This window comes from Rhinopithecus roxellana, chromosome 7 (genome assembly GCF_007565055.1).
Source record: "Rhinopithecus roxellana isolate Shanxi Qingling chromosome 7, ASM756505v1, whole genome shotgun sequence".
NCBI lineage: Eukaryota > Metazoa > Chordata > Mammalia > Primates > Cercopithecidae > Rhinopithecus > Rhinopithecus roxellana.
Window position 1 is genome coordinate 62,907,448 of NC_044555.1, and position 13,864 is coordinate 62,921,311.

The following is a 13,864-nucleotide window of genomic DNA, read 5'->3' on the forward strand; positions in this document are numbered from 1 at the left end:
GTAACCCTAGATTTATGGTTCTTAGTCAGCCTGAATATATGTAGTATCTCTCCTCTTCATATGCTCTTCTCCCCCTCAATGGGCCTTATCTTTTTCAGGCTACGATGATCTGTGATCTAACAATTTTCCTAATCTCTGTACTGATCAAAGCTCCCGAACCACAAAATTTGACCATGGCAAGTCAAAGCAGAAAAGGAATTTTTAAAGAAGGATATACAATAACAAACTTGGAAGGCCATAGGACCAGGCTTAGAAAATGGGAAGCATCATGCAAAATGGAGCCTTGTCTGCCATCTGTCTTGTCCTATTGTCTCAAACAGGAATGGTGTTCCGATGTTGAGCTGCCCAAAGTAATAAACATATAATCTAATTTTTCTAACCCTCTCTTAATAGATGATATTGGTGCTCTGCCCAGATGCACTTGACCAGCAGAATACCCAAATGCTCAGCTGCTTGTGAGTACTTCAGCTGATGGCTTATGCCTGTGACCCTCTCAGAAGGAATACCCTTGGCTAACCAGGACAGCCAATGGCCCCGTGACACAGAGGTACAGAAGCCTGGACCTGTCCCTTTCTCTCTGCTGTGAGATTTGTGCTCCAGAATCTGTCTTATGTGAAGCCAAGGGTAGACATTGACCAAGATCACTTATTTGCTTGGCTCTTTCCCCTGCCCTATCTTGCAGTATGTGTTTCCTCCAGAGTGCATGCCTTTAATCAATCCCTGCCTCAAGCTCCGCTTCCAAAGAACCCAGCCTAAGACCCACCCTCAGACAGAGTCGATCACCTTCTCCTTTTTCTTACCAGCATTTGTACTACATTTCTTGTTAATGGCACTTGCCACTCTGTATGACAATTGTTTCTTCATATGCCTGGATCTTTTAATAGGCCATGGAACACTGGAGTGCAGGAAATGCGTGAATTTTTTCTCTCATTAAGCCCTAGTATATATATACACAGGAAATTAAAAATGATAAGTTGAACTTAATTGAAAATAAAAGTCAGATCACAGTGGATTAAAGAATGAGTAGAAGTGAGGTAGTGGAGCTAGTAATTATAGTGAAAGGTTATTCTTTCCAATGTCCATGTGTTCCTTGGAATATTATTATTGGCCTATCTATTTTATCCACCGACTAGATTGTGGATAATTGAACAAAAATACATTTTTAGCAATTAGTCTCTACTCAGAAGGATTTTTTACAAGACATAAAGTTCATGCAATCTGGTTAATTTCCCAAATGAGTCAGATATATTCTTTCTTTCTTTGTTAGCTTTGTTATTACTTACTCAGGAAGGGGTCACTTTTGAAATTTGTGACTTAGAAATTTCTTGCACTTCAATGTCAAAAATAACACTGCATGGCCAGGACTAGGGATTTCATACATTTCTTTAGCATTTTTTTTTTTTTTTTGAAACGGAGTCTCGCTCTGTCTCCCGGGCTGGAGTGCAGTGGCCGGATCTCAGCTCACTGCAGTTCCGCCTCCCGGGTTTATGCCATTCTCCTGCCTCAGCCTCCCGAGTAGCTGGGACTACAGGCGCCCGCCACCTCGCCCGTCTAGTTTTTTGTATTTTTTAGTAGAGACGGGGTTTCACCGTGTTAGCCAGGATGGTCTCGATCTCCTGACCTCGTGATCCGCCCATCTCGGCCTCCCAAAGTGCTGGGATTACAGGCTTGAGCCACCGCGCCCGGCCTTCTTTAGCATTTTTGAAGCCTACATTCTTTATCACTCTAGAGACATTATATAAAATTATTTCATATTTCACAAATGATTCCAGTTTGATTATCATTTTGCCTCATCTATAGAAGTCTATGTGTGGTGGATGTTGGATAGTCAAATAATTTACTGAACATTTGCTGTATACAAAATACCATGCTATCAATGTTGGGGGCTAGGAGATTGACAATATAAATAGTCTCTATGCTGAAGAAGCTTGAGCTAGCTAGAATTGTAGTATAGCTTAGAATCATTTACAGAGGACCTCATCAATCAATTTCAGATTAATTAATAATTGATGCTGAGCCTGTAAGGACCAAGAGGGTACAGCATGAGGGGATGATTAGCAAGAACTAGGTCAATAAACAAAAGAAGTTTTCTGGAGAGAAGTTTGTTTAAAGTGTGTTGATGAACCTCAATGTAAAAGATACTTTCTTAATATGCCTGTCTAGCCAATGCCCTCCTTCTTGTCTCTACCCTAGAATTCCCAAGACATGATTCTGATCGTGCCATAATCGAACACTGGAAGGAATTGAGTAGGTGGTGACTAGTCTGTATTTTAAGTTGAGAGTCTCACTGGGCTGCCACTTGGTGAGATGACATTGGTCCAAGTTCTGACCCTCATATTTATAAATCCACAGGTTTGACTTTCCCAGTGAACCCAAAGGTGAACAACTTCTCCACGAATGATCAACAGCCTTTTTCTATAAAGTGTAAATATTTCACAATCTACAGGCCATATTGTCTTTGTCACAACTATTTAACTCTGCTATTGTAGTATGAAAGTAGCCACAGACTATATGTAGATGTGGCTGTGTTCCAATAAAACTTTATTTACAAAGTTTAAAGGCCAGCCAGATTTAGCCTACAGGCTATAGTTTGCCATTCCCTGTTCTAGAAGATTGACTCACACCAACAATATTTCCAAGTTATTAATCAGCCACAAACAGGACTCATACAAGCAGGAGAGATTATTACTGCATCTTTGATCAGAAACTGGCCACTAGAGAAGCTCAACTTCAAATCAGAAGTTTCCTTAGTAAGCAACAGGTAAGGCAAATGAAATGTTTTGGTTTGTGTTCTTATAGAAGTGACCCTGATATGATTTGGGTATTTGCCCCCTCCAAATCTCATGTTGAAATGTGATATGCAATGTTAGAGGTGGGTCCTGGTGGAAGTGTTTGGGTCATGGAGGTGGATCCCTCATGAATCCTCATGAATGGTTTGGTGCCCTCCCCATGGTAATGAGTGAGTTCTTGCTCTATTAGTTCATGGGAGAGGTGGTTGTTTAAAGGAGACTCTTACCTTCTCCTCTCTCTCGTTCCTTTTCTCACCATGTTACACGCCTACTCCCCCTTTGCCATCCGCCAAAAAGTAAAAGCTTCCAGACCCCTCACCCAAAACCGTGAAGATGCTGGTCCCATGTTTGTACAGTCTCCAGAGTGATGAGTCAAATAAACCTCTTTGCTTTATAAATTACCCAGTCTCGGTAGTCCTTTATCATAACGCAAAATGAAGACTCTGAGACAATGGTTTAAATGTAAGTAATTTATTTGGCAGATAATACCAGCAACTATCAGTACGGAAATAAAGAAATAAAAACAGGGAATGGAAAGAAGCCAATAACATTTGCATTATTAAGCAAGATCACCAAAGTCAAGGAGAACATAATCTCCCTGGGAGAACGTGCCTCTAATTTATACCAGTCATGGCACAAGGGAGCTGGGATATTTATCCAGTAACTCGATCCATCATTGGTTGGGGGTTGCTTGTGGGGAGGATCAGAAAGAGATTCAGTGTCCAAAGAAAGGCTTCAGGCTGAGGGCTGTAGGTGCTGGCAGCTGCAGATTGGACAGCATGTATGAACATGGTAAATGCCAAGGAGCTATGGGGGAGGGCACCAACAGCATCTGTTAGACTTGTTTTCTCCAAAATGATATTAATAAGGTAGCATGGCTTACTGAGTAAATTTTCTATTATAGGATTTTTTTCTGAATAAATGGAACTGCTCCTGTAAATCCAACCACCCTTCCTCTCCTTGTTATTGGATAGGCATTAACACATATTTTTAACAGTTAATCCATTTCATGAAATAGTTTCCCTTAACAGTAGTTGGTATAATCCTAATATAGAACATATTAGAATCATCATGAATACAGTTTTTTCAAATTGTTTTATATTTTGTTTAATAATATCTTGTAAATATTTGGGAATCATGGGGCTTGGGACTGAAAGTGGACCAAACCTCACCCCTCTCTTATTTGGCCTTGGTGATTCAGTGTACTATCTGTGCTCTTTTGCCATACTTATTGTTAGAGGCAGCCAAAGGCTGGCCTGTGGGAGTAACTATGGAAAACAAGAGTGTGTACACACTCTCTGAGGGCACACCCGAGTTTTGGAACACAACCCCATAAATGAGGAACTCCACAATGCTGGCATGTCCAAGGCAAAGTTCTTAGGCTGTTCCATCAACTTTGTGCACCACTTCTATTCTCCTTGAAGCCGACCAACAGCAGTCTAAGCCTAACAGTTGAGCTTATGGGCCTCATCACCATGCAGACCTAAGGTAGATTACTATCTCAGCCACTTGGCTTTGCTGCATGGCATATTCATTCGGACATAAATGTCAATACCTTCCTGGGTATCCTATGAAAAATCCACTTCCATGAAAGCATTTCAGGACAATGTAGACTTTCTTAACATTTCACAGTAGAGGCCAAGAAAGAGTTCACATCATTTTCCTCAAAACAATCAATTTTAAAATTTCTATTGACATTTATATTCTCCCAAGTCCCTTCTTGGTCTTCCTGATACAATGATTTTCTCTCTGTCCTTCATACAATACTCGGTGTTATAGGCTCCATTCTCTTCATCCTTCCCCTCACTTCTTTTCTCTTCCATTGTGATATGCAGTTGAGCCCCACCTAGCTTTCCACCTCATCAACATAAAGGGTTCTCCAGTTAATAGGACCCACCTGCCCTAGAAGGGAAGTGGGATTGTATGTAATTTGTGGCAAGGGGTAAGGGATGAGAATTATTTCATATGCCTCATGTTTCCATAAAGGATTTCTACTTAATATGTATTTTGGTGTGTATGTATGTTTCCACTTCATTCCCTGAGAACGAAACATATGTTGTTAACACTGCCAGCCTGTCTCTGCTCCCTTGTCTACACCTTTCCAGCAGTGAAGAAGTATGACTTTTCTGATCAGAAAAAGTAAGAAAAGGAACGAAGTAGATGTGTATGGCAGCCACTTAGGTGTGCCACTCAGAGAACCTCTCCGGAAAGAACTTGCCACTCAGTTGCAAGGAGTGCGGGTAGTTGACAGCCTCCAACTTTTGAAGGCCACATTCTTCTCGGAAAGCCTAGCCAATGAGGAAACACAGAAGGAATGCTAAGACCTGCCCGTTTCTGCCAATATGAGACTCAATTAACAGGAATTGTTTGCTTTGGAGCTGTCCTATGTGTTGACTGAGACTTTGTCAAATCTGCATTGAGATCCCAGGCTTGCCCTGCCCAATCTTACTTTCTCCCCCTCGCTCCATCTTGCTTTCTCGCCTCTTTACTTTCATAGGTGTCATAGCCACAGCACGGTCTGAGACTTTCCCTGCCCAGTTTTGCTTCCTCCCCCTCTCATCTTTCACAAGATTTACCTCCAAATATACTGTTTGCACTACTAACTCTGTCTCAGAGTCTGCTTCCAAAAGACCAAATAATACAGTGTGGCTCTACAGCTCTACTTCTCTTTGTCTGTCTCTCTGTCTCTCTCCTATAATTTGTACAGAAGATTCAAACAGTCTTACAATCCTCATGAGCTAAATTTCTTAGGGAATGGTTTTCTGCTACGAGTGGGAGGCTGGATTCTTGGGTAGATTGTTGAGGGCACAGTTTTGGGAGTCCATTATGACTGTAAGTCTAGTCTCATTCTGCAATTCAATGTTAGTTCAACAAAGGTGATATTTTTATCTCTGTTTTATTCCTGTGTTTTATGTCTCAATTAGTTTGTGACTCTGGAGGGAAATAAAAAGGGCTGCTTTATTTATCCTTTCAACCCCAGCATGAATAGGGGTTGAATATTTTAAAGTTCTTATGTGTAATTTAGAAGACTTGAATGATTTTCCAAAGGCCACATAGGGTATTCGTTCTGCTCTATTCCCATGAACTCATTTAAAAAATTCATCCAAAGCATGATCTTAAAAAGTAAATTGAGCAGAGTGACAGACAGAATTCGATTAATAAAGACACTGTTGCAATACTTACTTCTGCCGATGGACTTATTGCTTCCTTGAAGATGTAAGGATAGAATGTATGGACCGTGAGCATGAGGCTTTCCTAGAATTTTAGTGTGTGTATGCATGCTCAGTGTGTGTGTGTTGGGGGGAGGTTGTTTGGTCCTATACAGGTTGTTCGGAAAGAGGCACTAGCAGACCGGTTTTAGGGTACCAGTCCTTTCACAATTCCTGTCTTTGGGAACCACTGTGTATACAGTTTTCGCTGAAGTGTGGGCCTAGGGCACTCCAACCTTCCCTACCAGCTGCCTGGCCCAGCTTGCCTCAGGTATCTTCCCCGTAGTGTCACTCATTGTTGCTACCCCATCTGTAACCTCTCAGCTTATCCAGGAGATCATGTGCAACTTCCGTGGACAGTTACTTGTTCCTATACTACCCAAGGCTTCTTACCTTAAGTACCTGTCTTTCCATGACTAAGGACATTCTCTGGCTACGAGAGCATGCTACACTCACTTGGGGGGCAAGCCAGGAAGGGCCAGGCAATTTAATGACCTAGAAGTGACTTTCAACCAATGAAGAACAGAATTTGGTGGGTACCTCTCCAATTTCCTTCCTCCTCTTGGAGGGATAATTCTAAGGCATGATCTCTCATGATTAGCAGCATGAGAGATAGCAAAGTCTCTCAGCAGGTCCCTAGTGCATTGAGCTCCCTAGTAATAACTCACTCATGATGTGCCTTTTATTGAATGTCTTCCCCTTTCTCTTTTTTCCCCTCTATGCTTCCTGGTATTACTCCTTGCTATGCACTGAATGTTTGTATCCCCTCAAAATTTATATGTTGAAATGCTAATCTTCAGTATGATGGTATTTGGAGATGAGGCCTTGGGAAGGTAATCAGGTCACTAGGGCGGAGCCCTCATTATGTGATTAGTGCACTGAGAAGACACGAGAGAGGTTGTTTTCCTCTTTCTCTGCTCTCCACCATATGAGGATACTGCAAAAAGACTACCATTATCAAACCAAAAAGAGAGCTCTTACCAGCACCCAACCATGCTGGCATCCTGATTTCAGACTGCTGGCTTTCAAAACAGTGAAACAAATACTATTTTTCTTTCAGCTGCCCAGTCTACGGTAATTTGTTATAGCAGCCCAAACTAAGACACTCCCCAAATAAACTGCTTGTATCCAAACCCTTCTCCCAGGATCATCTTTTGGGAGAACTCAAGCTAAGATACTACCCCTGGTCTTACCAGATTTTTTTGGGAAATTAAAAGCAAGAGTGAGGGTGAGAAAACAGAAAGGAGCAGACATGTGGAATTTAGCAGACTCGCAGAAACTGTGGAGATTTGGGGTGAAGAACAAGGAACTCCTATGGTGACTTTCTCCAAAAAGGTTGTGAGAGAAGAACCCCTCTCTATTACCAACTCCCAAGGCACAGTCTCACATCCATGAGCAACCCCACTTTTAGTTTATGTGTGATTCAGTTTCTTCCAAGCTAAACCTGCTTGACTTGAACAGAAGGCAAAATAAATTCAACCTTGCTCCAAACATGTCTCTTTAGATCAGGCTATTCTCATTTGTAATGAAGAAACTGAGGCAGCTAGCAGATTGATCATTCGTAACACTCTTTTTTTTAACTATAACATTTTAAAATGTGGGAGAAGCTCTAGTCCCAATAGCAATCCATGATTAAATAACTATGAAGTTTGGAAGTTGGGCTTGTAAACACTTCTACAGAGAGCTACTTCATTCATTTTGTTTTATTTGATTCATGTTAGTTTCTAATCAGCCCCCAAAGAGGGTGGAGTATCCTATTTGAAGGCCCATAGTTTTATATGACTTCACTTTCTCAGATAACCCAGGGATTTGTGATCAAGAATGAATATTTGTGCCAAGCAAAAAATGTTTAACATTATCTCAGCTTAATAAGAGGAAAGGCAGGGGATAGGGGTGGGTAGCAGGTCGAACCTTCATTAGAGTGAGATGGCTCCCCTGAGGAAAACAGCCACAACCATGTTTTTCGACTTCTATTCTCGATGTCTTTTTTCTTTTTTGAGAAAGGGCCTGGCTGTGTGACTCAGGCTGCAGTGCAGTGGGGCGATCTCGACTCACTACAACCTTTGCCCCGCTGGGCTCAAGTGATCCTCCCACCTCAGCCTCCCTAGTAGCTGGGACCACAGGCATGCACCACCACATCTCGCTAATTTTTTGTAATTTTAGTAGAGATAGGGTCTCGCCATGTTGCCCAGGCTGGCCTCGAACGCCTGAGCTCAAGCCATCCACCTGCCTCAGCCTCCCAAAGTGCTGGGATTATAAGCATGAGCCACTGTGCCAGGCTCAAGCTCTATTCTATTCAGCCAATTACCTTAGCACAGGACACGGCAAGGAAATGGGGCAAGGGAAGGGGTCCCTGTTACTATGGTTAGTGCCTTGGGAAATATATTCCTTGGGGCTATTATTATTGCCTATTACATAAGCATAAGTAAGCTCAATTAAAGCCAGGCTTATCAATCAAACATCTCTGCAACCAATCAATAAAGGACTCAGAATATGCAGACCATAGTGTCATCCAACTCATGTGTTTTTAGATTTTGAGATACTATTTTTTGAATTCCTGTGGAGGAAGGAATACCTACATAGCATTGGCTCCTAAGAAAGTGACTCAGCAGGCCCCATCAAAGACTGCCATTGAATCAGGCCGTAGGGTTTGGCAGGAGAAGGAGGGCTGGAGAACAGTATAAGCTGAGGGCTGAATCACACTGGGTGGCACTGCAAATAACCCTGTCTAAACCTAGTTAATTTCAGCGTTCCCTCTAGTTTAGCCCACAAATGGATTTTAGGTACTTCCTGCCATGTAGACTTTCTTGCTTCTCATGCTGTGCTGAAAATAACCTGCTAAGAAACCTGGAAGACCCCCCACCCTGACCTTAACCAAATGCCAAAGCTGTTATTACCAATAATGGACAAACCAACATCCTGTGCCTCTTGTTGTGATGCTTTAACAGGGACACAGAGCCATTTAAGTCATATTTCTGCCAGAAGAGTACCTAAACCAACTGTAATCAGGAGAAAACATCAGACACACCCAAACTGAGAGATATTTTACAAAACAGCAGGCCTGTGTTCTTCAGGAATGTCCATGTCGTAAAACACAAAGAAAGACTGAGAACAAGTCCATATTAAAGGAGCCTAGAGAGACGTGACAACTAAGTGCAACACATGAACATGGATTAGATTTAGGAGGAAAAGGAGTAGAATGACCAGAAGAACATTGTTGCAACAGCTGTGAAAACTGAATATGGACTGTGTATTATATAATAAAGAGCATGGTATCAATGTTAAGTTTCTGGAATTGGATATGTGTACTACGGTTTTGTAAGAGAATTTTCTTTCTTTTGTTTACTTTTCTTTTAATATTTTTTAGAGACATGGTCTTGCTCTGTCACCCAGGCTGCCTTACATTGGCTTGGTCATAGGTCACTGCAACCTTCAACTCCTAAGCTCAAGAGATCCTGTTGCCTTGGCCTCCCAAAGCGCTGGGATTACAAGTGTGAGCCATGGTGCCTGGCCCAGAAATCTCTTGTTCTTGGGAAATATATGAAGTTAGCTGCATCTGTCTGTCTCTTCATTCAGGTATTTCAGTGTGTTTGTGTGTCTGTGACACACATTTGTAAAATGTTAAAAATGGATCTATCTAAAAGTAGAAAGTTATGTGTTTTATACTTTATAATAACGCTTTGACAGAGAAACAAGGACATACATCATAAAACTGTACCCAGCTGGTGTAAGTGGTGAAGCTATCAATCCAAATACATGGAATATTGTCTAAAGTTTATAAGAACCAAATTTATAAATAATATATGTTAAGATTATGGCTCAACTTAATGGAAGACCTGTGTTTATACTTATATACACTTAAATGTTATTATAAATAATAAAACTTATCCAATCTACAAATGAAGTGTGGGAAATTTAGGTATTTATCTTAACAGTTTTCCAAATAATTAATAAACTAAAAGTCTTAAACTACAGAAAGAAATTCATGTGTATTGTATATGCAACTATTTTGTAAGTTTTATATTATTTCTAAATAAAAATTTAAAAAACCAAATTATTAATTATTATTATTTTATGAAAAGTAAGTCACATAGAGAAAATTTTTCTGCAAGATCCTGCTCCCATAGTAAAGTAGAAAGAGAATGGGCCTGGGGCACCTGAGAACTGGTTACTCCTAGCTCCACCATTAAGTAACTGAGCATTATGGGAGAAAGTCACTAAATTACCCGAGACCCAATTTTCTGTAAAATCGAATTCTCACATTTGCAGAACTTCTCTTCCCACATCTTCACTCTAAGAACACCAAATCATAAACTCCGTTTCAAGTGTATTTATTCTTTATCGATTACTTTAAATATAGCACCCTTCTTCCTGAGAGCAAAGCCACAAACCACCAACAATGACCAGCTTCAAAATAAATGTATGCAAATGCAATTAAGTGCATTTTAGAACAGAGTTGTACTAACAGGAAGTATAATTAACTCAGACGCATTCTTATAGAGTAATCCCAGCTTTGTTATATAGGCTCATTTCATCCATAAAGTCAGGAGAATACAACTGAGTTATACAGAACATCAGCATATCTGACACATTTTAATAAGGGAGATACAGATTATATCTCAAATAAATAAAGAAATGGCAAAGATAGTAATGAATAGTTTCAGTAACAAATTATGACATGATCTGCTGGCAATATTAGTCTGACTCCTACCGATGCAATAAGGCTGACAGCTAGCTGCAAAAGTAATGAATTTGAGCAGAAATTGACTGTGAACTGTGCTTGGCTTAAACTTGGACTAACCATCCTGCTGACCTAAGAGAAATCCATGCAGTAAATTGCTTCAAGAGACACAGGATACAGAAAATTCTGCTTCAAAATGGTAAAGCATCATTTTCATTTTGAGACCTACTTTCAGGCACTAAATTAAATTTTAGATGACCTCAGCTTTTGTCCTGTCTCTAAAAGATCCAACTCAGAAATTTGCCATGCTTCCAGTTTCTAAAACCTAGTATTGGTAGTTTTTCTCAGATGAATTCCAAGGCTCACTCAGCTTGGTTAGGTAATTATAGTTATTATCATGAAAAATACTAGGTCACATCAGTTCAATTTTTTTCTTTTTTCTTTTGCAAAAAAGAGTAATATGTGAATGTTTTAGCCAGGTCATTTCATATTCAGCAACTGACTCTGGCTTTTATTCCTTGGCCACGACATTGGTAGAGGTCAACTGCAAAGCAATGAGCAGGCAGGCTACAGTAACTTATGTCAGGCATGTGACAGCTGCATAGTGTTACAGCATTGGATTTTTCTTCAACACGGATATACTTAGCTACTGCCCCACCTCCAACTCTGTCGTCTTGGAAAAGTGAGTTTATTTATTTATCCCTAATATGTCCTCTTTCTCTCTCTCTCTCTCTCTCTCTCCTTTCTTTCTCCTTTCTTTTTTTTTTTTTTTTTTTTTTGAGACTGAGTCTTGCCCTGTCACCCAGGCTGGAGTGCAGTGGCACCATCTCGGCTCACTGCAACCTCCACCTCCTAGTTAAATTATATAACTTAACATCAGTCTTATTAGTAATGGCATAAGGCCGGGCGCAGTGCCTCACACTTGTATTCCCAGCCCTTTAGGAGGCCGAGGCAGGTGGATCACCTGAGGTCGGGAGTTCGAGATCAGCCTGACCAAAATGGAGAAACCCCATCTCCACTAAAAATACAAAATTAGTTGGGCATGGTAGCACATGTCTGTAATCCCAGCTACTCGGGTTCAAGCAGTTCTCTCCCCTCAGCCTCCTGAGTAGCTGGGATTACAGGCGTGTACCACCAAGCCCAGCTAATTTTTTTGTATTTTTAGTAGAGACGTGGTTTCACCATTTTGGCCAGGCTGGTCTTGAATTCTTGACCTCAAGTGATCTGCCCACCTTGGCCACTCAAAATGCTGGGATTACAGGTGTGAGCCACCGTGCCCGGCCTATCCCTAATATGTTCTATCTGTAAAATGGGAATATGATTTTATTTCTTGAAAATCAGTGACTGAACAAAGAAGACAAAAGAACAAAGAGAAGATAGAACAAAGAGTTTTTACTCCACAAGGAATTGTGCATCTGGAAATGTATTACCTTCTTTTTGCTTTTCCCCAAAGCTCCTCTGAAATGAGAGGAAAGTGGAGGTTTTAAAGACAGAAACCTAAAAGGGTAAGTACAATGGGAGATAAGACAACAGCAACACAATTTGGAAACTGGAAAGCAGTAAATGACCCAGAAAACCTAAGAAATCTAATTTCTAAACTGGCAGGGAGGAAAGCTGAGAACCAATCTGATCCACCCAGCAGCACCCTGAAACACTTAGGACTGGTGCTAATAGTGAACTCTGAAAATTGGGATGAGGATAGGGCTAAAAGCAGAAGGATTGGGTGAACTTTTGTGTACAAAGCATTTGGAATCCAGTACACCTCCCTCACTATGTGCAGCATTTGACTATTCTGCCCACAGTCAAGCAACAACTGGGGATTAGTCTATGGAGAGGATAAGGCAAGAAACTTCAGGACCAGAGAACACCAGGCACAGCTGAGGTCAGAAGTACTGTGTGAAAACTAGGGGATTAAGTGAACATTTATAGACAAAATTTGAGATGCCGCATCTCCTAGATTTCTTGTTCCACTCAGCTCCTGTAGCAATGGCAGTCAGACTTGTGCCCTCCAGGCAGGTTATTGGATAGTCCTTTTCTGTGGATGTTTACATTAAAGGTTTCCAAGGGAATAGGCCAGTCATGTCACCACATTACCATGTTACCCATACTCGACAAAACCCAACTACTCCCATAGAACTTCCAGTCAGCTTTTCAAAATACATCATATTTAAGGATGAACAGATAAACCAAATAAAGCAATTTTCTGGGAAAATCCTCCAGACTGAAAGATGGAGGCCAAACAAAACAAAACAAAACAAACATACGATTAAAAACGGAATGTGGGAGGACAAACTGAATTTGTAAGGAGAAGATAACTTTAAAGAATACAATTTCACTGTGATGCCAGTTTCTCTTGCTGTGCAGAAGCTCTTTAGTTTAACTAGATCCCATTTGTCAATTTTGGCTTTTGTTGCAATTGCTTTTGGTGTTTTCATTATGAAATCTTTGCCCATGCCTATGTCCTGAATGGTATTGCCTACGTTTTCTTCTAGGGTTTTTATGGTTTTGGGTTTTACATTTAAGTCTTTAATCCAACTTGAGTTAATTTTTGTATAAGGTGTGAGGAAGGGGTCCAGTTTCTGTTTTCTGCATATGGCTGGCCAATTTTCCCAGCACCATTTATTAAGTAGGGAATCATTTCCCCATTACTTCTTTTTGTCAGGTTTGTTGAAGATCAGATGGTTGTAGATGTGTGGTGTTATTTCCGAGTCCTCTGTTCTGTTCCATTGGTCTATATATCTGTTTTGGTACCAGCACCATGCTGTTTTGGTTACTGTAGACTTATAGTATAGTTTGAAGTCAGGTAGCATGGTGCCTCCAGCTTTGGTCTTTTTGCTTAGGATTGTCTTGGCTATAAGGGCTCCTTTTTGGTTCCATTTGAAATTTAAAGTAGTTTTTTTTTCTAATTCCATGAAGAAAGTCGATGGTAATTTGATGGGAGTAGCATTGAATCTATAAATTACTTTGGTCAGTGTGGCCATTTTCATGATATTGTTTCTTCCTATCCATGAGCATGGAATGTTTTTCCATTTGTTTGTGTCCTCTCTTATTTCCTTGAGCAGTGGTTTGTAGTTCTCCTTGAAGAGGTCCTTCACATCCCTTGTAAGTTGTATTCCTAGGTATTTTATTCTCTTTGTAGCAATTGTCAGTGGGAGTCACTCATTATGTGGCTCTTAGTTTGTCTA